Source organism: Apium graveolens, chromosome 6 (assembly GCF_009905375.1).
Source record: "Apium graveolens cultivar Ventura chromosome 6, ASM990537v1, whole genome shotgun sequence".
In the NCBI taxonomy this organism is placed as follows: domain Eukaryota; kingdom Viridiplantae; phylum Streptophyta; class Magnoliopsida; order Apiales; family Apiaceae; genus Apium; species Apium graveolens.
The window spans coordinates 138,343,755-138,369,069 of NC_133652.1; positions in this window are offsets into that span (position 1 = coordinate 138,343,755).

A 25,315-nucleotide genomic window follows, 5' to 3' on the forward strand; every position below is an offset into this window, starting at 1 on the left:
AAATGTAAAAAGCCGAGAGCAAGCTTCTTGGTGGAGAGAAATAAAATTTTTTTGTTTTGATGAAATGATTTGTTTTGGCTTGGTGGATGTAGTTTTATTTTTGTTTTGGTTAATTACCTTTTTAGCCTTGAACTTTGTGTGGTTTTAATTCAACCACATCTCCTTCCTCCCTATGTCATGCTTATGTCATCATGTGATGTCATCCTCCCCTCTTTGTCCTCTTCTCATTGGTTGGATGACATCATCCCCTCTAATCTCTTTGATTAACTTCCTAATTGTTTGCCTAATGACCGCTGATCTGTTATACGGTTCGCTTAACTTTTGTTTTCGTTTATCGTTTGAGGGATCATACCCGGGATCTTATTACTTAGGTTCCCTTAACCTTTCTCAATACATTATATTCCTTTTTATGATCCTCTATTAAAATCCTTGAATTTAAATCCTTTTTATCCTGTTACCTTATACTCAATTCTTTCCGTATCTAGGGGATTTCCGGGAAAAATCAAAGTGTTCGGAATTGGATTCTGACGATCTTTACATACACTTATATACCATATAGAGTACTAATAAAATCTCAGAATATCCATAAAAGAAACCCTACGTAGTGTGGCATGAACAGTTTTTTTATTCAGCAAAAACACTATTCATAAGGGTTACAAAAAGTTGAAAATTTTGGGGGTTATTACAGTCTCCCCTCCTTAAAAGGATTCCATCCCGGAATCAAATAGAAACAAATGGGGGTACTTTTCTAGCATTGCGCTCTCTAGTTCCCAAGTTGATTCTTCCACATTATGATTCTGCCATAGCACTCTGACTAGCTTGATTACTTTGTTCCGAAGCACCTGCTCCTTCTTATCGATAATCCTTACTGGCTTCTCCACGTATGTCAGATCTGGTTGCATATCCACCTGCTCGTACTCCACTATGTGTCTGGCATCCCGATGATACTTCCTTAGCATTGACACATGGAACACATTATGAACTTGGTGTAGGTTTGGGGTAAGGCTAGCTCGTAAGCCAACTTCCCAATCCGTCTTAATATCTCAAAAGGTCCAATGTACCTTGGGCTTAGTTTTCCTTTCTTTCCGAACCTCATTAATCCCTTCCAAGGGGATACCTTCAGCAGTACTAAGTCCCCTACTTCATATTCCTTGTCCTTTCGGGCTAGGTCTGCATATTTCTTCAGTCTGTCTTGGGCTGCTACAAGCCGCCCTCTGATAAGATCCACTATGTCTTTGGTCCTTTGGACCACTTCGGGTCCGAGCATCTTCCGCTCCCCTACTTCATCCCAGTATAATGGAGATCGACACCTTCTTCCGTATAGGGCCTCATAAGGCGGCATTCCGATGCTAGCATGAAAGCTATTATTATAAGAAAACTCGATCAACGGCAAGTGATCATCCCAACTTCCTTTAAAGTCTATTGCACAGACTCTCAACATATCCTCTAGTGTCTGGAACGTCCTTTCACTCTGCCCATCCGTCTGGGGATGGTACGCGGTACTCATATTTAACTTGGTCCCCGCACATTCTTGAAAGCTCCTCCAAAATCTGGAGTTGAATCTGGGGTCTCGGTCTGAGACAATGGACGTTGGGACTCCATGTCGCGTCACTATTTCCTTAAGATAAATGTCCACCATTCTATCGACTGTGTATCTCTCATTGATAGGAATGAAATGAACTGACTTTGTCAGTCGGTCTATAATTACCCATATGGCGTCATGGTTGGCTTTCGTCCTTGGCAAGCCTACAACAAAATCCATCGCTATATGTTCCCATTTCCACTCAGGAATCTCCAGGGGTCGTAAAAGTCCACTGGGTCTCTGGTGCTCTGCCTTTACTTTTTGGCAAGTCAAACATTTGCTTACCCATTCTGCTACGTCCCTCTTCATGTTGGGCCACCAGTAATATTCCTTCAAATCCCTATACATCTTGGTACTTCCCGGGTGAATGGAATACCTTGAACTATGGCTTTCATCCAAAATCTCATCTTTAAGCTCTTGAACATTCGGAACCCAAATCCGGTAGGAGTTCCTCATTATCCCTTTATCATCTTTCTCAGTATGGATCTCCTCTCCAGTCATTGACTCTCTGCCTTCATTCATTATTTTCTCTTGGCACAATCTGATCTTTTCCAATAACTCTGGCTGCATTGAGATCTCAAAAAGTTTTTCAGTTCCGGTTCCGGTTACCTTTACTTCTATTTCCATTCTCTCAAAATCCCTTATCAATTCTTCCGAAGTCGTTATCATTCTGAGTCTTTCCTTTCTACTAAGGGCGTCAGCCACCACATTGGCTTTCCCCGGATGATAGAGAATCTCACAATCATAGTCCTTAATTAGTTCTAACCATCTCCTCTGGCGCATGTTGAGCTCTTTCTGCGTAAATATGTACTTGAGGCTCTTATGGTCTGTGAAAATCTCGCACTTCTCTCCATACAAGTAGTGCCTCCAAATTTTTAAGGCAAAAACTATTGCCGCGAGCTCAAGGTCATGAGTAGGATATCTAATCTCGTATTCCTCCAGTCGTCTCGATGCATACGCAATCACTTTACCATGCTGCATAAGCACACACCCTAATCCTTTGTGCGACGCGTCACTATATATCACAAAATCTCCTTTTCCGTCTGGCAATGCCAACACCGGGGCCGTTACCAACCTTTTCTTTAATTCCTGAAAACTGTTCTCGCATTTCTCCGTCCATTCAAACTTCTCTGTCTTACGAGTAAGTCGTGTCAAAGGGGCTGCGATCTTCGCAAAGTCCTGTACAAATCTACGATAGTAGCCGGCCAATCCTATGAAACTCCTTACCTCTGTGGGTGTGGTTGGTCTTTCCCAATTTGAGACCGCCTCTATCTTTGAGGGGTCGACCAATACTCCTTCTTTATTGATCACATGTCCTAAAAACTGTACTTCATTCCGCCAGAATTCACACTTCGAGAATTTGGCATACAACTGTTCCTCTTTGAGTATTCCTAGAGCTATCCTCAAATGCTCTGCATGTTCTGCCTCAGTCCTTGAGTAGATCAAAATATCATCGATAAAAACTATCACACACTTTTCCAAGTACTTCTTAAATACTCTTTTCATTAAATCCATGAAAGTCGCCGGGGCATTGGTTAATCCAAAGGACATTACCAAGAACTCATAATGCCCATACCTGGTACGGAACGTTGTCTTGGAAATATCTTCGGGTTTAATCTTTAGTTGGTGATATCCAGTTCTCAGGTCAATCTTGGAAAAATAAACAGCATCCTTTAGCTGGTCGAACAGATCGTTTATTCTAGGTAATGGGTACCTGTTCTTTATGGTTAGCTTGTTCAACTCTCGATAGTCGATGCACAGCCTCATGCTCCCATCTTTCTTCTTAACAAATAAAACTGGTGCTCCCCACGGAGACACACTGGGTCTTATCATACCCTTATCCAAGAGTTCCTGTAATTGGGTAGCTAATTCCTTCATTTCTAACGGGGCTAACCGGTAAGGTGCTTTTGAAACTGGCGCCGTCCCTGGGGCCAACTCAATAGCAAATTCAATCACTCTATCGGGTGATAATCCTGGAAGGTCTTGTGGGAATACGTCTTCAAATTCATTGACTACCGGAATATCTTGTAAGTTGGGCACCTCCTTCTGCGTGTCCACCACATAGGCTAGGTAGGCCTCATTTCCTTTTCATAGCATCCTTCTGGCCTGGGCCATAGTCAAAAATTTCTGCGTCTGCCTCTTTCCTATAAATATAACTTCTTTCTTTCCTGGGATATTTAACTTAACTTTCTTCCCCTTACAGTCTATCTGAGCATCATTGCTAGATAGCCAGTCCATTCCCAAAATTACATCAAACTCCCCTAATTTAAAAGGGATCTGATCAACACTAAAAGATTGCTCCCATATGCCTAACTCACAGGCGGGGTGAATCTGGTTAATAGGAATAATTTCATGATTGGCTATTTCTACTTGTAAGGGCTCTATCAAGGGTTCAGCCTTAAGTCTTAATTTACGCGCAAAGTCCCTTGATATAAAAGATTTAGTTGCTCATGAATCAAATAAAATGTTTGCACTGACTGAATTTAGAGAAAGGGTACCTGCTATCACATCTGAGTCTTTCATAGCATCCTGGACTGTCATGTTGAAAGTCCTCGCAGTAGGTGGCTTATTGGAGGCAGCCCTGCTGGCTCCTGAAGCTGCTGGCTTGTTCATTGGGCATTCCCTCTTCCAATGACCCGGGCGTTCACACTGATGACAAGTGGTGGTTGGAATGACGGCAGGGGCTGACGAAGGGCATTTGTGAGAATAGTGGCCCACTTGCCCACACTTAAAGCAGGTTACTGGCTTTCCCTTACATTCCCCAGAATGCATTCTTCCACAAGTGTTACAGGCTGGCAATGGGGGTCGAGACTGGTTGGAATAGGACATTCTTGACTTCTGGCCGCTCTGGCTCACATTCACGCTCATTGGCCGCTTAAACCCAGTGTTCTTTCCCGGTAGGGACACTGCTCCTCGATTAAATCTAGTTGGGAAGCTCCTTCCTGCTGAACCCCCACCCATGCTCATACTTTTCCTCTTTATTCCCTTCTTTTCTCTTTCCTTCTGCATCTGTTCACTTCCGGCTTCTACAATTATTTCCTTTTGCACCAGAGTGGCATAATCCGTAAGCTTAAGGATTGCCACCCTATTCTGAATCCACGGTTTCAGTCCCTGCTGAAACCTCCTAGCTTTCTTTTCCTCGGTGCTCACAAACTCCGGCACAAACCTTGATAACTCAGTAAATTTCGCTTTGTACTCTGCTACAGATAAGTTATTCTGCTTTAGCTCCAAGAACTTGAGCTCCATCTGGTTTTCCATAAACCTCGGGAAATACTTCCCCAGAAACAACTGACTGAACCTCTCCCAGGTTATGATAGCATCTGTCTCCATGTTTTTCTTGGCCTCCCACCAGTAGTTAGCCTCTCCTTTCAGAAGGTAGGTAGCAAATACAGTCTTCTGTGCCTCATCGGTACTCAAAATCTCAAAGGATTTCTCCATTTCCTTTAACCATGCCTTTGCCTCAACTAGGTCGGTTGATCCGTGGAACTCAGGGGGGTTAAGGGACTTAAAAGCCCTGAAAGAGTTTGCCACAGCATTGTTATTTCCTTGAGGGTGTGGGTTGGGTTGACGTTCCAAGTTCTGCCTTAGTAGTTGCATGAACTGGCTCATGGGATCCATGCCTGGGTTTGGTATTGGTTGCTCAACCTCAGTTTCTCCTTCCTCAGCCTCTATCTCAAATCCCTCAACATCATATGTTTCCTCTTCCTCTACATACAGGGAGTCATCCTGTTCCACATAATCCTCATCTTCCTCTTCATTGTGTTCCTGGTTCCTATCATCCTGGTTATGGCTTCCCTGGTCCTCAGATCCAGGGTTTGCCCTAGTTCCAATCTTTCTTGGCGGTATGATACTGATAAAAAAAAATTATTGGGAAATTCAACGTTAGGTCACAATCATACACAGCATTGTGCCTTGCACAATTCTATAATGGGGAGAATGTATCTCGCAATTTTATTATTTTATGACAGTTCTAATAAGAAGTGCAGTAATAATAATGATAGAAACAGTGATCTCGTCACTAAGGAACTGAACTGAAAGGAAACAAATATATACATAATGCGAGAAATACATAGTTTGATCTGGTCAAAAGTACAACAGTGCTACAGCCATCTGTCCCAAAAGTGATACACAAGAGTCTATCTGTCTAGTCAGAAAAAGGGATGCTATATACAAGTCAACTATCCCGGAAAATTGGCTCTTACTAAGGCCTCGACTAACTAGACAACTAGACTATCCCATCGTCAATCCTGAATCACACACCGGAGCGGGTCAACTCCCATACCCTTTTCATCGCATGACGGAAGATATAGTCGGTCTGCCGCCTGGAGATCCTACCATGTCTGTCCCCCTGGAGCGATCTGAGCCTCGCTCGGGACGTGAGCTCTATCCCCGTAAGCTCCCTCCTCAAGGATCGGGGTATAGCAGCCCTAGTCTCATAAGCTCGAGTACGCCTACCCTCCCTCTCTGCATCCAACTACCTCCTGACCTCATCTAGACGGGCCTCGGCAACAGCCACTCGGGTCCTCAGTACATCCTGAACATAGCCGTGGGCTAACAAAGACTGCCTATGGGCAGGGTCGAGAGGTGGTGAATCCGGAGCCGCTGGGGGTGCCTCCTCGGTCTGCCTAAGCTCGGGAGTATGGGTCTCTGAGCTGTCATCATAGGTGCTCCAGGATGGTAGTGGAGGGGTAGGGGCTCTGACCACAGGGAGTGTGGGTAAAGGGGTACCAGTGTACACTACCATAGCTCCGACACGCTCCTCAGCCACTGGGACCTCATCCGGGTCCTCCTCATCTGAAATAGCAATGACCTCTGTCTCTGACTCCTCTGAGGGGTCCTCCTCATCCTCCTCCATCTCAGGCTCCTCCTGATCCTCGACATCTAGCAGTGCCTCATCATGCTCACGCTCGAACATCTCAGGGTCCTCTATCTCATGCGCCTACACATTAAACGAGCTAAGTTACTATCATGATACGTATAAGGGTTCCCGTAAGGGTTTTAACTGTCAGCACTACTTTAAGTAGTCCGACCATGAACTTGGCAAGAGTTCTTATTATCTTTGTGAGTTTGTTATTATATCGTCGCATCATCTTTGAGGTTTATAACGCTTAGCTCTGATACCATTTCTGTAACACCCCCAGATCCGGGGTCAGGGATCCGGGTCGTCACGGTCTTTCTTTCCACAATTATCACTTACTTAATTAATAATAAACAACCTCAAGCTGTGACCCAACACTAACACACACCACCACACGTCATAGTCTCAGAGATGAAATTGAAATAAGTACAAGTCCTTGAATCCACAATTAAAAGTTATTACAACCCAAAATGATTACTTGATAAATTTACAGTTAATTGCCATTATCTGCCACAAGTTATAATTATACAATATTTGGTTCCCAAAAGTAGAATGTCTGATCTACAGGTAGATCTACCTCTGCAGCTATAGCAGCTACGATCTCAACGGGAAGGCGCGGGGCGCTTCCCACGCTCTTGCGCTGGGTCTGCTTGAGCCTGGCCATCTTTCCTAACTGTTGTTGTGTGATGAAGAAATGAAGCAGGAGTGAGCATTACAGCTCGCAAGATAATATATAGTGGTAACACTAATACAAGCATCTGAATGGATACTTACTAGAATCCTTTATCATGTGTAAGGAAATTACTTACTGGATATAAGTTTAAAAGAAGATGAAGTTACCAATTACTTCACTATACTTATACCATTTTTAGAAATCTTTTTGAACTACTACTGCTCAAAGTATAATAAGATTCAAGAGGTCATCCCATAGATGAGACCATAAATTAAAACTTGAATATATTCAATCTTTGAAATATTTTTAAAAGAAATGAAGTTACGAGATACTTCATTCAATAGAAACACCAATAAAACTGTTTGACCCTGTCAATGCTTCGGCAACCACCCATTCGTAGCCTTTCGATCGAAATGCTACGGGTAGTGTTGCAGAATTATCTAACTGGATGATGAACTCATTATGGGAGTTTGCCGCGCCAGGAAGACCACTTACGATGATCAGTCGCAGTAGTGCAACCCCACCATTTTCTACATGTAGAGGAGAACTTGTCGGATTTACTTGTCAACCGAACACTGAACTCCTAAGGAATGGACCGCCTTAGCGGAACTTCCAGGCCATTTGGGCCAATATAATAAGGCTGGGCCGGCGCTACTCGACCACTTACGCCACTCCTAGTTCAGATGAAATCCATGACTCTGAAACGTAAAGCTCGTTCCCCCTTTCCCCAAGTAGAAACTTGTTGATACGGCTCCACCAAGAAGTCGTATCTAGTTGGAAAGGAGAACTCACCGATATTTCCCAGGCGATGCCTGTTAATGGATTAACTTGTTCCAAGAATTTTACTTCCCGAGTGTTGGGTAAGTAATCAAAATTCTTTTATCAAGACAGCAACCTTATTGCGAATATAAAACACACCACAGAGCCGGATCCCTCCGGTTTTGAGAGAGTATTTAAATCCCCTTCGAAAGGAGGATCTTAAATATAAAAATGAGTTTTGGGATCCGCTCTAACTTTTAAAAATCATTTTGAAGACTCGCAAAACATTTTTAAGAATGTTCGGAGTGATGCTGATTTAATAAAATAAATCAGTCCCAACATATATAAAAAAATATCTGAATATTATTATTTAAATGATATTCCCATAAAGAATAATCTTTATAAAAATAATTGAAGTAGATGTTGTAAAACTTATACTTGAAATGAGTATTAAATAACCAAAGATATACTTATACGAAGGTACTATCTTTATTTGAATAATCAAAAATAAATTTGATGATCGACACCTTATTCTTTAATAAAATAAAGAATATATTTCAGTAAATAATCGGAGTCATAGGTCCTCAAATGAATATTCAAATAATATTCAATTAATAAAATAAGCTAAGTCATAAGCCCTCGAATGAATATTCGAAATAATATTCAATAAATAAAATAAGCTGAGTCATAAGCCCTCGAATGAATATTCGAAATAATATTCATTAAATAATATAAAGTTATCGAATAAACCTTATTCGATTATTAGTTTTGAAAACTATAACCATATATATATATATATATATATATATATATAAAAAAAATCTACTCGGGATCCTCGACTCCTGGTTTTAGAAAATGTTTTCACCTTTGGGTCCCTATACTAAGGGTATATGCAAATTACCGCTATTCTCTAGCATAGGTATTATCAACTGAACCAACAGGTATATATGGCAAGAATACGAAACAGGCATGCATATGTACCATATAACATACTACAATATATCGCAAGAATTTGCTAAATAACCAATATGCATCTATCACAAGATAATGCATATACAGGTGTATACATCACAACAACAGTATAACGGATAGAAAACTTGCCTGAGCGACTGAGGGTGATTAATGGCTTGGGACGAGTCTGGTAACCTATAAACAACATGTGAGTTGGAATTAAACCAAAGTCACTTGTAAATCTATACTTTAACCAAATTAGACTCTAACGCTCGCTTTGCGCTTACTGATTCTCTTAAGTCACTCGAGTACCCTCGGCTCCACCATTTTTAATAATTTAACCATTACGAGTTTTAAGGCGATTTCTTCGCGAGTGTCTTACCAACTGCCTAACACACTTAACATAATTGTTTCATACATTAATTAACCCTTTAAGGTCTTTAACCTATGTTTCAAAGTAAGGCGAGGGGTAATGGTTCGTTCGCGAAACGTCATTACTTAAAACGGCCGTTTCTCCTAAACCGTACATCGGAATCAAACGAACCACATATCAAAACGAAGCTCGTAACATGAACTATCTAAACAAACCTAGCAGGGAGTTCTCGGGTCCTAATGTTATGTACAAAAGCAGTCTAAAGTAAATCGGACATTAAGACGGCTATGTTTACGCGATTTCCCAATTTTATACCATTCCAATTCAATCATCAAACAACCCCAATCCATTCATACAATCAAAGTCCATCCATATCACATTACAACAGCCCCAATCAACTCATTATTAACAATTATACTTGTTCCTAAAACTTGAATTTAAACTATACTAAATCCTTTAACCAAACCATAAGATTTCAACATTTCATTCACCACCAATCCAACCCAACTCTAAACCAACCATCATTAAGCTACTCTATTACCATAACAACCAAAATCATCCTAATATACCAAGTAAAGCTAGGGTTTGGAGATGATATACCTTCCTTGAAGTGGTGTGAGTAGCTAGGAAGCCTTAGGAAGCCTTGAGGAGTCTTAGGGATGCTTGGATCTTAAAGGAAAAACAAGAAAAATCAAGTTAAAAACCTTGAAATCACTATTCATTGTCTTCTTCATTGATTTCTTGGAGAAGATTGAGAATGAATTGGAGGCTTAAACTCATAAGATAGCCATATCTATGCATAAGGAGTACTAGAGAATTATCTTACCAATTTAGGAAGCTTGGAACTTGGATTTTGAAAATCTTGCTTCTTGAAAATGTAAAAAGCCGAGAGCAAGCTTCTTGGTGGAGAGAAATAGAATTTTTTTGTTTTGATGAAATGATTTGTTTTGGCTTGGTGGATGTAGTTTTGTTTTTGTTTTGGTTAATTACCTTTTTAGCCTTGAACTTTGTGTGGTTTTAATTCAACCACATCTCCTTCCTCCCTATGTCATGCTTATGTCATCATGTGTTGTCATCCTCCCCTCTTTGTCCTCTTCTCATTGGTTGGATGACATCATCCCCTCTAATCTCTTTGATTAATTTCCTAATTGTTTGCCTAATGACCGCTGATCTGTTATACGGTTCGCTTAACTTTCGTTTTCGTTTATCGTTTGAGGGATCATACCCGGGATCTTATTACTTAGGTTCCCTTAACCTTTCTCAATACATTATATTCCTTTTTATGATCCTCTATTAAAATCCTTGAATTTAAATCCTTTTTATCCTGTTACCTTATACTCAATTCTTTCCGTATCTAGGGGATTTCCGGGAAAAATCAAAGTGTTCGGAATTGGATTCTAACGATCTTTACATACACTAATATACCATATAGAGTACTAATAAAATCTCAGAATATCCATAAAAGAAACCCTACGTAGTGTGGCATGAACAGTTTTCTTATTCAGCAAAAACACTATTCATAAGGGTTACAAAAAGTTGAAAATTTTGGGGGTTATTACAAATAGTGTTGATAACCCTGAAATTTGATTTAGTTTCTTTAGTCTACTGTTTGTTTAAACTGTACTTTGGGCAGTATTGAATATATATATGCAGGTACCTTCAGCATCACTTTGGAACTTCAGCAGATCAAATTTTTTATAAGAGATAGTATAAAATACATAGAATAGTTTGGGAATAGAAAATTGTTAAAAATATTAGTATCAAACTTTTTGTTGTATAAATTGAATAGTCGTATAGAAAAATCAATTATATCATTTGATGTACACTAACCTAATAAATGACTAACTTGTGGACATTCAGAGACCAAACTAACTAACTCGATTTTTACAAAAAAATCGCAAGTTTGTTTAAACAAGTTAGCAAATTATGCATTAGTGGAAGAAAAACTTAAAAACTAAATGCAGATATGCTTGCAAAGTCAAAAAGGTTTATCAAAGTTGTTTTTCACGACTTTTTTTAATCTAAATAAAACTTGGACAGATAAATAGATCAATCAAGTAATAATCTATGATGTTCTTCTATCTAAACTTGATAAAATAATCTACACTTTCGATTACTGTCATAAAAATCTGAATACAGCCTTGTTTACAAAATTGGTTGCTAAAAAGAAAATGACTCCAAGTGTTATACTTATACAGTTAATTGAACAAAGATCACTGGCATTAATTTGCAAATACATTCTCACTGCATTTGAAAGTAAAAACCAACACTGAAACAGAATAAATCAAAATACTGGTTTTCAATCAAATAAAACTCAAATGAATAAAAGTGAAATTCCATTTCTCATCATTTAACTCATACAAATATAAACCAAAAATGGTATATAAGTTCATCCTGTTTAATTAAACAAGGACATTCTATTTAAAGAAAAAGGTTTTTAAAAAAAGGGAAATAGAAGAAATCAACAATGTTCTCTTAAAATCACATATCTTGTCTCTACATTTTTCTAAAATGATAATACATTAAGGGGAAGCCAAGTATATACATTTTTTTCTTTTTGATATTATCCAAAAGGGGAAGAAGAAATTAGACCCCCAATTTGAAAATTTTAAAATATTCTTGCTAAAATGACATAAAATCTACATCAAAATATATTTTTCTAATAAACTGTTCAGTTTTGCAGGAATTAAATTCAAGGGATATAGAACAAGACTTTCTCTGTTATATATTTATGTGAAAAATATTTTTCAAAATACATGCATACATTTAGGGGAAGCACACACTTAGAAAATGTTAAATTTTATGTTTTATTTTGCAAATACCAAAAAGGGGAAGATTGAAAGGATATCTTCGATTAATTATTTATTTTGGTATTTGCATAATTTAACACAAAATTTAAAACACGTATATCCTCTCCAAATAGGCATGAATTTAATTGACATAATCAAAAGTGAAAAGCCATATTTAGCAAAACATTTCAAAAATGTTTTTCAAACTGTATTTATATTTTAAATATAAATACAAGAGATATTCCAATTTGCTGAAAATCAAAATATATATTTTAAAGGAATATACTCCAAAGCAATGAGATCATAAAAGAATTATCGGAAATATAATCTTTTTTAGGCTCTCTTGCAATATTAATAAGGCAACAAGTTTAAAAAAGGAATATCAGAACTTGGATATTCTTTAGAAGGCTCGTGCTAAATTTATTTCAAAAACAGGTGTTTTTAAAAGGGATAAAATATATATCTTTTACTCCATAAATATTTATAAATCCAAAAATATATTTTTACACTCTTAGAAATTAATATTTGATAAATAAATATTAATATCTCATCTTATCCCCCTCCTCATATTTTTTTAAAGTAATTTTCTCTCGTATCTCAAATATATTATTTTTCGGTGAAAATACTTTTAAATAGTTAAAAATATTTCCAACACTCTCAAAATATTTTATATTTAAGGAAATATATTCTAAGTATTTATCCAAACTGAGCCAACAAAGTCTATCTGCTGTCATAAAAGATCATTCATATTTTATTTGGAACTCAACCCTGATTTAATCGTTTTAAATCCAAATAAAATACTTTCAGTTGCTAGAAAATCTTGAAACTTAAGATTTGTCACTTAAATGGTATTTTCTGTGCATGGTTAAAGTTTCGTAATTTTTGAGAAACTTTGTCCGGATGTGATTTTTCGGGTGTTGACCAAGACTTTGACCGAGTGTTTGACCAAGCTACCTTTGACCAAAATTGACCAACACTTGCAGATCATCATTTTATAATATTTAGGTAATTATAATATTTTTGGTTGTATTTATTTAAGGGTTTTCAAAGTCGTTATATTTAATGGTGCTGATTACTTAATTAACTAAGTAATTAATGATTAATTGAAAAAGCTAACAACCATTATTATATAATTAATAGTTGCTGGGATTTTTTTTATTTGTCCTATATGCAAGTTGCAAACAAACACACATTATCCTCCATGTCATCAATCCACACCACTCTCTTCATCCACCATTCATTTTAAATCAATCTCAACCACTCCCTTCACCTAATTCCTTCTATAAATAAACACCCACCCCCCACCCCACCATTTTTTACACAAGCTAAGAGATAATTAATTGCTGGGAAGTTTCAAGAAGTATTCTATCTATACACTCTCTAAAATCCAAACCCAAATACTTCATCTCAAAAACCTTCTCTCTTACAAATATATATCATATATTCAAGGTTTTGATCTTCAAGCTTAGTTCCACCAACCAAGCTCTATCGTCCCAGGAAAATATCATCTACACCACTTTCTTGCCTCTCGAAGGGCTGCCCAAGTTCGACCAACAAGCCAAAATCTGGCTGAACCTCCGGCAAATTTTTTGGGCGAACTTTTTCGGCCAACTTTTCCGTTCATCTCTTAAAAGTAGTAAAACCCCTTAGCTTTTGTCCGAGCCTTAACCGACCACTCTTAATATTCATATAAGAAGCTTAGTACCACATTCTCTTCATCTCTACAAGCTCTTATATAAAATAACTTGAAGAAAAATAAATCCGTACAAGGATTGTTTTTAACAAATTATACACTTCTAACACGAAGTGATAATTTCATACAACGCTTGGTTTATATTCCTTACTAGCACCTTTAGTGTTTCGTGGGAATTAAATTACAAAGCTAGAATTTTATTCTTTAAACTTCAACGCACTTATTTTGGCCATATATTGATATATTTATTATAATTATTTAACAAGGCTTAAGCGACTTCCCTTACTAGCACCTTTAGTGTTTCATGGGAAAAACTTAAGGCTTATATTATATATATCTATATATACATATTTATTATATTTAGTTAAAATATTTAAGTGATTTCCCTTACCATCACCTCTAGTGTTTCGTGGGAAGATCTTAAAGCTTTTAAGTAAATATAAGTATATATATAATCGTATAAGAATTAAGCAATTTCCCTTACTAGCATCTTCAGTGTTTCATGGGAAAAACTTAAAGCTTATATTGTATTATATATATACACATATAAATTATGCTAATATAATTTAAACTCTGCTCTTATATATTGTGTTTAAATTATGCACATTTTATTCTCTCATCCAAATATTTTATAAGTGTAAATAGTTAAAGAATAAGTGCAACGTTCTCGATTTATAAAAATCTACACACGACTATATTAAACAATAATTTATTTTATCAAAGATCTGAAAGCTATAATGCTTCACCAAGGACTTGATATATTTATTACTTCGGAAATAAGATATATTATTCTAAACAAAGTAATACCAAGTATACTCTAACATTCATTTCATCTAAAGAAAAGTATACATTAATATTTTTTTAAGAATATTTGTACGTCATCCGGTCTAGTTAAGTATATCACTAGTCCAAACTCTTTTTATCTACAACGGGTATTGTTTCGTAGATATTGTCTTCTTCGTTTTGCAGTGAGGTGAAGTATAGTGAGGTGATTCTCGTTCTAAGACCCAAGTTCTAGACGTACTAACGGGGAGTTAGTAGTCTTCGCACCGTGAGGAAGAGGAAAGACCCAAGACCAACTACTGAGATCCAAAACCGGAAAAAGCTTAGAAGGACAAAGACTATACCAAGGGTTCTACATCAACTTTGAAGATATAACAGGGTGTTATTGTCTAAGATAGGTTGTGTAGGTTTGCACATTTATTTTGAGGTGGTAACCCGGAGTTACGCACCAAGATAGATATTTGTGGGGTTGTAAAGGCTTCTACGCCTAAGTAAGGAGTAAGGTTATTTTAAGGGAAAAACTCGGGTCCTGGAGAGGAGCTCGGGGTCTGGACGTAGGGGTGAGCAAATCTATTAGAGGTTGCGCCATCGCGAACCAGGATAAATCTCTTGTGTGGTATTTTCTTCCTTATCTTTTATTTCCGCATATATAATCTGCATCGGTAAAATATTTAAAATGGGATAAATATTTTTAAAACACCATAATAAGTTTTAAATTGGTAATTAAGATATTCAACCCCCTTTTAGCTTAAAATAGCCCTTTCACGGGACCTAACAATATGCTTTAGAATCGTGGAATGCTCAGCTTCCGCTATCGGTCAGACTTCTTTAATCATTCCCCGTATAATATTTATAGTACTAAGATACCTTCCGGGTCGTATTCATTATTCTTGCTAGCACATTAGACGTATTCGCATTTATTGGGAACTGCTACTAGTGGCCTTTAAAGGGACGTGTACGATCTTCTTTGCCTTCTATCAGTTCTGACAATGACATTCTTCATTCTTTCACGTTGTCCTTTGTAAGGGATATCGGCGGCTATTTTTTGTATGCTCGCGTGCTAAGTATATCGACACAAATTTTTTGTCAATAATAGGAGATTCCCCTAACCGTTCCAAATAAAAGGTAAGCCGCTAGACGTATCTTCAATGGTCAGGATAGTCCTCTCATTCTACTTGTCGATTTGAGAGCTCTAAATCGTGCCTCTGCCCGTCCCTTTTCATAAAATATCTTGGGAAATATTCCCGTTGTGAAATTAAATCTTAGGTCCTTTCGCGGCGCAATTGTCACGGGGTCTCTCTGTCACCAATTCTCTCTTCTGCGTTCATAACAATTCTGTAGAGTGAAGATCTATCGTTTGCATAATAAAATAAGCATTTTTATTTAATCTATCACTCAAAATCCTCAAATAGCACGACGGCTAACTTGGTTCTTGAGAATCCTCATTCAAAATTTATTATAATAAACTTTTTCTCCCATTTGGGTCATTTACAAGCCGCAATCGCCAAAGTTTTAATCCTCGCCTCTCCGTTTTCACTTCCAACCATGTCGAGTACTTGCTGGCCTAATCAATGACATCCCTTTCATATTCGGTCATGACTAATATCCTTTTACGTTTTTAGGCATCTTTAAGTCTTCCTGTTAAGTAGTAAAGGTTCTCTTCACATTGTCTCAACTTCAAAATTTATTCATTCGATCCTTCTCATCAGTTGTTCTTAAAATTTATCATCCTCAATATATTTTTTCCTACTTAAAGTGTCGGCCACCACATTGGCCTTTCCTTGATGATAATAAATTTCTCAATCATAGCCCTTGATCAATTTGACTATAGCCTCTATCTCGTGTTCAGTATAAGAAAAAAAATACAAAATTTCCTCATAAGTTAAACTCTTTGTCCCTTTCAGTGCGAACCTTATCGGATTATTCTAGGTCATTATTAGGACGCCTTATGTCACGGTCCTTAAGCTACATAGATGTATCATTACATTTCACAAAAAATCCTGTTTTTATCGCCGAGTATTTTTAACACAGGGTTGTTACTAATCTTACCTTCACTTTTTGAAAATCTTATTCCTCGAATTCATACATGCTTGGCCTTTCCCGAATTCATTAGTACATATCCCGATAGTGTTTCATAGAAGCATACCTCACTAATCACGTTGGTATCTCTATTATCATTCTTCTATAACCATGTTAAATATCCTTATGATAATAACTAAATATGGTATTCCCTTTTTAAAACAACTTACTCATCACGATGCTCCGATTGCACCATCATAGCACTGAGTTTTCAGTCTCATATTACCACAATCGGCTCTCAACTATACCTCTCTTTGTTTCGAAGGAAATCAGCCTTGAAAGAATGATTTTCACAATATCGATGTAATTTAGACAATCTTAACAAGATTTCAAAATTTGATATTTGAAGAAATAATGAGCTCTGAATTAAAGAGTTGCAACACCCAAAAGATTTATAACTTGGAAGGAAGAATACAACAAGGATTATCCTCCAATGTCCTTAGAATTTTATATTATGATATTATAGAGAATATCCCTTGAAAGCAATGATCGTTGAATAATAATATCATATGAATGATACTCGTAAGATTTCCCCATTGAAAGAATACTTTTCTTTTTGAATAATGAAATAATCTCGAATAAAATCATCAACCAAAGTTTAACCATTAAGGTCTCAAAATGATGCTATTTTGAAAGAAGGAATTATATTCGATAATTAACAAATAAGGAAGTATATTGTTCCTCAATCACTTTATGATTTTAGTTGGATATTCGTTATATAAATGAAAGAAAGGAATATTTCATGAACAAAATATTTCATAAAATTGAATATGAATTCTCGTTTGAGTGGGCGACCTAGTTAGGTCTCAATTAAATCATTATTGAAAATTTCATCAACAATTAATCTTGCATATATCATGCATCGTGTAAAAAACAATTGATTGGAAGTGGAACTAGAAAAATAATAGCTAGTCCATATCAAGCAATATTATCTACCGGCTAAGAAAATGGCCAGCTCAATTGGTTTGGCACATAGTAACTAGCTAGGACGATTAGTTAGGCTTCCATCGTATTAATTAAAATTTCGACTAGTTAGGACATTAATTGTTGCTCATGAGAACATATGCAACTAGGCATATTTCAGTTTGTTCGTAAAAATATCAACATCGTAACCACTAAAGAATTTCTAGCTACCTGAATACCGATTTTGAAATAAAGAGTTTTCAAATTTAGGTCGAGAAAGACAATTATAACTCTAAATCAAGTGGTCTTGGCATCGGAACAATTGATAGCCCCTCATCAAATATTTATTGCCAATAAAATGGTACACTCAAAGGTGCCCTTGTCCATATATTTTATCAGATTCTCAAATAGAATTGAATTTGGAATAACAATATCAAATTGATACCTTTACTATGATTTCAAAGTTCAATATATAATCTCATCCTAAGTAGAAGAAAAGGATTCCCGAGGAATCTATGGATATTAGATCATCCATGTTTTAACAATTTGTTAAATATTTAAAATCTTGACTGAGAATAGTAAGTATGAAAGAAGAATCAAATGAAGATATTCATTATAAATATTCGTCGATTAATTGAGGAAAATTTATTTAAAATTCCTCAGATAGTTGAAATAAGGTATAAATTATGGCGCCCTCCAAACCCGGGTCAGAGGTTTGGGGTCCACAACATATACTCAATATATAAAACCAGATCATAATCAATAACAATAAAACATTTGTATAAAAGCATGGTAAAAATTCATGGTTACGGAAAGGGTATATCAAAGTACATAAAAGAAGTGGCCTCCAGCCGGTAGGATAATCGGGTATTAGATGAATAGTGTTTTTACAAGGTTTTGGTACTTTGATATCACAAGGTATGGATGAGTATAAAAGTTTCTGTGTGTTTAAATAATTATGTTCCAGTGTTTGGTATATGCTGGTTATATATTTATGGAATAATATCGTATTTGTGTGGTTTAATATCTGGTAAAACAAATGGTTTACAAAGAATAAGGCTTGCGGCTCAAAGATCAAATGATATGGCTCAGGTTCAAGGCTGAAGGATTCAAAGTATTTACAGTATAAAACAGAACTATTTTGGGTATTAACAGTATGTCACAAGAGAATATTTGCATTATATTTCGAGAAAGGTTTAGAAATACTTGCCTTATCATAATCGATTTCAACTTCACTTGTACTCGCCCAATAATTTTCTTCAACAACCACTCGTCTACTTTTTCTATACCTCGATTCTATTTTCTGATCACTTGCCGTATTTTCTACATATCAATTCCATTTTCTGATCACCTGCTTCTCTTTTCTACGCCTTGCTCATTCTGCTAGGCATCACATGTACCTATCAATATTCATCTTACATGATTCTAATCATCACATGGATGTCATAAGGTTTTAACTACCCTTCGTTTAACCCAAATTCGATTTACGGATTAAAAGTTACGCTATAAACAAGTAAACACTGAACATATAAACCGACAGTCAATCAACAAGTCACATATAGCATATAACACGTCAAATAATCAATGACATATCATTTACAAAGGAGTCTCGGGTCATAAACAGGCTTTCGGTTACTTAAAATGATTTTTAAAACATTTTTCGGAATTAAAACGGGTTTGTTGGATCAATTTTGGTGTAATAAACAGGGTTCGGTTGGCCAATTCTGCCTTCAAAATAATTTTATAATAATTATTGAGTCTTAAGAATAATTTAGAATAATATTTTAAAGCTCGAAACTATTTTTCGAAATTTTTAAATCATTTTTAAATAATTAAATCTAATTAAATAATTAACTAAAAATCAATTAATAAGTAATTAAATTAATTAATCAATTAATATTTACATTAATTGACCAATTAAATAAATAATTATTAACTAAAATTAATTAATTACAAATTCAGATTTATTTTTTGATTTAGAAATAATTTTCAGAATTAAAAATAATGATTTTTGGAATTATAAATGGATTTTAGAAAAATAAATAAAGGATTTTTGAATTTATTAGAAAGTAGGAAATTCCAGAAACAGTTTATAAATCTTGCAACTGGAAACAGATGGATCAAAATCCCTTCTGCCAAGAACATCACCGGAGTTTGCTTGAATGTCAACCGGAATCTGGAAAATTTCCAGAAACCGGCGACATTCCGGCGAACTTCCGGCGAGTCAAACAGAGTTAATTCAGCACGGTTTCTGTTCATTTTTGGTGCAAAATCATTCAAAATTTCATTCTCCATCCAGAAACAACAATAACAACCTTGTCCAGATACCAGAACTCGATCTCCGACCAAAAAATCAAACCCAACCGGCGAACTTCGCCGGATAAACGAAGTTCTTGGTTTCTATACTAAATTCGATGAATTATGCGGGGAATTAAAGCCTATAACCTATAGAATCTAACACCCTAACTTTTAACATTCAACAATCAAAAACAGAATCAGAAATTCGAATTGAAACTTTATAAAAACCAAAAGTTCGATTTTAATCAAAATAAAACCAAAATCACGCAAGGCATATATGAAAATGATCCTCATGATCTCAGGAATCATATTCAGTTAACCAAACATTCAAACAATCCCTCTGAATCAAAAACCGAATTTAAGTGTAAATAATTAAAAACTGAAAAATATGAAATTAAAAAATAAATACCCTTATTCGAAGATTTTGATACGGATACCATTGTCTTGTCGAGAGCTTCGTTTTGACTATTCATACGCCTCCATCGGATTCCAATAACGCCTTCAAATCTTTGTTTGATTACGAAGAACAAGAAGAACACGGTTCTTCTCTGAATAATTATTTATTTAACTGTTTGCAAATGATTTTCGGTACAAAATAAAATACGGTAGAAGCTATTTATAATTACGGGAAATTAGTATCCCGTTGGATCATTCAGGATATAAAACGGTACGTTTATTTATAAAAACTGATCCAAACGGTACCGGTTTTCGAGATAATTATCCAAATCAGTACAATTTGTACTGCGGTCTTGGTCTCAGTGCCTGGTTACACGTACTACGAGGTGATAATTGTGATAGTTTAATAAAAGCTCACGTTTATCGAAAATACGAGTTTTATTGATTTACCGAAACGAATATTGTATCGAAAATGTTGTGTCGGGAACCGCGCAGGACAAACCGTACGCCGGATCGAAAAAGTCAAAACACGGAAAATGCTCGGAATATTGCAATTAGGTTAGGAAGGAGTTCTCGGAAGAGTTTCGGGTTCTAAAAACGTAAAACGGATAACGGTGGTTGGTTCCCGTTTTTATAAAATAGATTTTAAATACCCGGAAAAAGATTTTATAAAATCCATATGATTCCTATAAATTCATAAATCAACATAAAAATAATTAGGAAGATATGACAATTATCTATATTTTATTTGGAACATATAAAAATTAAAATACTTAATTAATAAAAATTTTAAACATTCAAACACATTTAACACTTAACAATTAATTCACAGAACAGATATTGAATACATATAATAATTATCTATTAGCAAAAATAATTGCACGATATATCCCGGATATTACATCATTCCCCCCTTAAAAGGATTCTGTCCTCAGAATCTCCTAAGAAAACAAATGAGGGTACTTTTCTCTGATATTACTTTCTAACTTCCAGGTTGACTCCTCAACCTTTGGGTTTCTCCATAATACTCTTACTAACTTTACCACTTTATTTCTCAATACTTTCTCTCTTTCCTCTAAAATCTCTATCGGACTCTCTACATATGACAAATCTGCCTGAAGCTCTATCGGCTCATATTCTATTACATACCTGAAGTCTGGATTATACTTCTTAAGCATTGATACATGAAAAACATTATGAATGTGCTCCATGTGCGGAGGTAACGACAACTCGTGGGCTACTTTGCCAACGTGCTTTAAAATTCTGAAAGGTCCAACATATCTTGGGCTCGGTTTTTCTTTCTTTCCAAACCTCATTAATCCCTTCCACGGTGATACCAAATTCCCTTTTTCGAATTCCATATCTTTCCTTGATTAGTCTGCATATTTCCTTTGGCGATCTTGTGCTGCTATCAATCTTTTCTGGATAACTTTAATAACTTCTCTTTGTCTGCTGCACTAATTTTAGGTCCAAGTAATTTGCGTTCTCCTACTTCGTCCCAATAAACTGGAGATCTGCCTTTGCGTCCCTAAAGGGATTCATAGGGTGGCATCCCAATACTGGCGTGATAACTGTTGCTGTAAGCAAATTCTACCAGAGGTAAATGCTCGTTCCAATTTCCTTTAAAATCAATAGTACACACATGTAACATGTCCTCGATTATCTAGATTGTTCCTTTACTCTGGCCGTTCATCTGCGGGTGGTAAGACGTACTCATATTCAGTCTCGTTCCCAAAATTTTTGAAATTTTTCCTAAAATCTTGAATTAAATCTTGAATCTCGATCGGATATGATTGACAGAGGAATTCCATGACGAACTACAATTTCTTTTAAGTATATATAAACTGACTTGTCCCGTGAAAATCTTCCATTTATAGACAGAAAATGAACTGACTTGATAAATCTATCCATTATAATCCAAATGGTATCATGATTAGCTCTTGCGCTTGGTAACCTAACTATGAAATCCATGGCGATATGCTCCCACTTTCACTCTGGACCTCCGATGGTTGTAGCAATCCACCTGGTCTCTGATGTTCTACTTTAACTCTTTGACGTATGTAACATCTGCTAATCCATTCCGTAATTTCCCTCTTCGTATCTGGCCACCAATAATTTTCCTATAAATCTCTATACATCTTGGTACTTCCTGAATGGATTGAATACCTTGAATTATTAGCTTTCTGTAAAATTTCATTCTTCAATTCCGTCACTGGTGGAATCCGATTTCTAGAAGAAAACCTAAGAATACCTTGATCGTCCTTTTTGGATCATGAACCCTGACTTCCTATTCCAACTTCTAGAATTCCATAGATAATTCTTCTGGTATAGTCTCTAAGTTCATTCTCTCTCCTTCTTACTCATCTCTTGCCACTATATTTGCTATTTTCTCGAGAGTTCATACTTCAAACTTTTATGGTCCGTATATATCTCATATTTTTCTCTATACTTATAATATTTCCCAATCCTTCAAAATGAATACTATTGTTGCTTTTAAATTCCCAGTTATGAGTAGGGTACTTCTGCTCATAAGGTTTCGGTTGTCTGGATGCATATGCAATAACTGTATTGCTTTGCATCAACACACATCCTATTCCCTTACGAGAAGTATCACTATAAACTACCAAATCTCCCTGATACATTTAAAGTGATAAAATAGGTGTTGTAATTATTCCTTCATTTAACTCCGCAAAACTCTCTTCACCCTTCTCCATTTCATATAACCTTCTTGCTTTTCCTGGTTAGCCTCATCCAAAATATTGCAATTTTCAAGAAAACTTGCACAATTTCTGATAATAACTGGTCCACGATAAAACTTCTTACTTTTATTGGTGCTTCTGGTCTTTCTTCATTCATATTATCTTTAAACTCCTCTGCTGAATCCCTTTTTTGTCTCCTCCTTGCTGACTATCTTTACTAAAAATTACACTTCCTGGCATTAAAGTTTTCACCTGGTAACCTTTTTATACCGCTTCCTTTTCCTTTGACTCCTCGGCTATCATTGTATAGGTTGCATGATTCTTCTTAAGTAACACAAGTACGTCTTATCCAGATTCCTCCTTTTAGATTCTACTTATCAAATTTAAATATCATTGGTATATCAGTTCATTCCACTAACATTTCTAGAATTTTATAACAGCAGTACTGAGTTCTGAAAATTATCTTTGATATGTTCATAAGTTCAATCTTCACTTGGTAATATGCCCAGTCTTAAGTCAATCTTATAAAAATATCTTGCTTCATTCAAATCATTGGTTCGTGGTAACAGATATCTGCTCTTGAGAGTAAACTTGTTGAGCTTTCGCTAACACATCATCTCACATTTCCATCTTTCTTATTAACACATCGTGTCGGTGCACTTTTAAAGGGTACGCTAGGTCCAGTTCCTGCGTTTGCTCTGGTAACTCCTTTATTTTATCTGGTGCCATTATGTGCGGGGCTTTGGACATTGGCTTCATTTCGAGTGCTAAATCAATCATAAACGCATTTTCTTTATCTAAAGGGAATATTGGTAACTTATCTGAGAACATCTTGAGACTGTAAAATTTTCAAGTTCGGTTTGCTCCTGATTCTTATTTATAATCGCCATAGCACTTATATTTTTTGTCACTGTAATCTTAAATCACTCTTAACAAGTTCTTTACTTTCCTTTATCCTCTAAACTTCTTCATATTCTTATTCGGCGTCTTCAGGACTGTTTTCCATCACGACGGTCTACCTGGGCATCACACTTGAATAGTTAATCCAATCCTTAGAATAATGTCAAATCCTTTTATCTCAAATGATATCAATTCTTCACAACTTATTTCCAGAAATATCGATTCCGCCATTGGTACTTACTTATTCAATAACTACACATTCTTAACTTGCTAGTCCTTTAGTTATAAACCTATTGATTAGACAGGATAATTCATCTTATCAATAAAACCTTGAGAGATATATGATCAATTTGCTCCCATGTCTTTCAATACTTTAATGCATAAGGTATCCGCAATAATCTTCCATGTCATCACCTCCATATTCCAAATAACATATCGCAAATTCTTGTTCTCGAAGACGTATTCCGTATTGAAGTAGATTCCCTTGACTCACAATGCATCCCTGGCTAGGGCCAGTGATTTGCAATTCTCACTATATGCCCTTGTTTCCTTTCTATGCATGAGAGGTAGATGAGACTTTTCCCGCTGGGTGTATAATACGTTGACTTTTGTTTGAAAAGCTCTCGCAAAGAACAACGGTACAACGAAACAACTAGAAGGATTCATAATTTTAATAAACTTAGAGTTGAAAAGAAAGAATAAGTAATTATTTGAATATAAATGAGACAACCACATTGGTACTTAAGATGGCCAGTCTTTCATACCGTATGGCATACAGCACATGATTAGGTGGCATCCCACCCGACTCTTCGTCATTCCGACAAAGTGTCTCATCATAACACTGTTTGTCCCAATAAGAAAGCAAAACTTGAGGGGAACAATTAAATTTGAAAGGAATGCAAAATCTTCCATTTTGATATCATCAGAAAGAATTTATTAAGAAAAAGGAGTTCATACATTTTTAGGAATTACAAAGGAATATTCGCTGTAATGTTGAGGACGAGAATGATACCATTGGTCACCATCCACATTTCACTTATATTCATCTTTCGAGTTTGATCGATCATATCCCAATTGAATCATATAATAACTTTAGAAGTATGCTAAAATGCCTTCGTAACTAAGCATTATGGTAGATTCTTACTTGTTAAGTCTCGCGTCTGTAACGTCGCACCTACACGTATAATACTTTAACAATTCGATCATAATGGCGTTCTTATTAGATAACCTTGAATTTCCTCTTTTTAATTTGGAATAACCATGAATCATTCAACATAGCGATCATTTTATTAATAATATTCTTCCTTTAGAAAAGTCTGGAAATTTTCCCAATCTTCTTCGGTCATGCTCAGGCTTCCATTAAATCCATGAATTCCTTGAATCTCTGATAATCCCAGTAATTGGATGAATAGTTACTTCATACGCTGCTTTTGTTGTTAATCTTATCGAACAATATTTGTATCGTTCTGTTAGGAATAACCAACTTTCTCAAAATCGCAGATTACTTCGTCCTCTGAATTAACAATACTAAATCTAAAATAATATCCTTCCAGCTAATCCGAGTCTTTTGACAAACAAG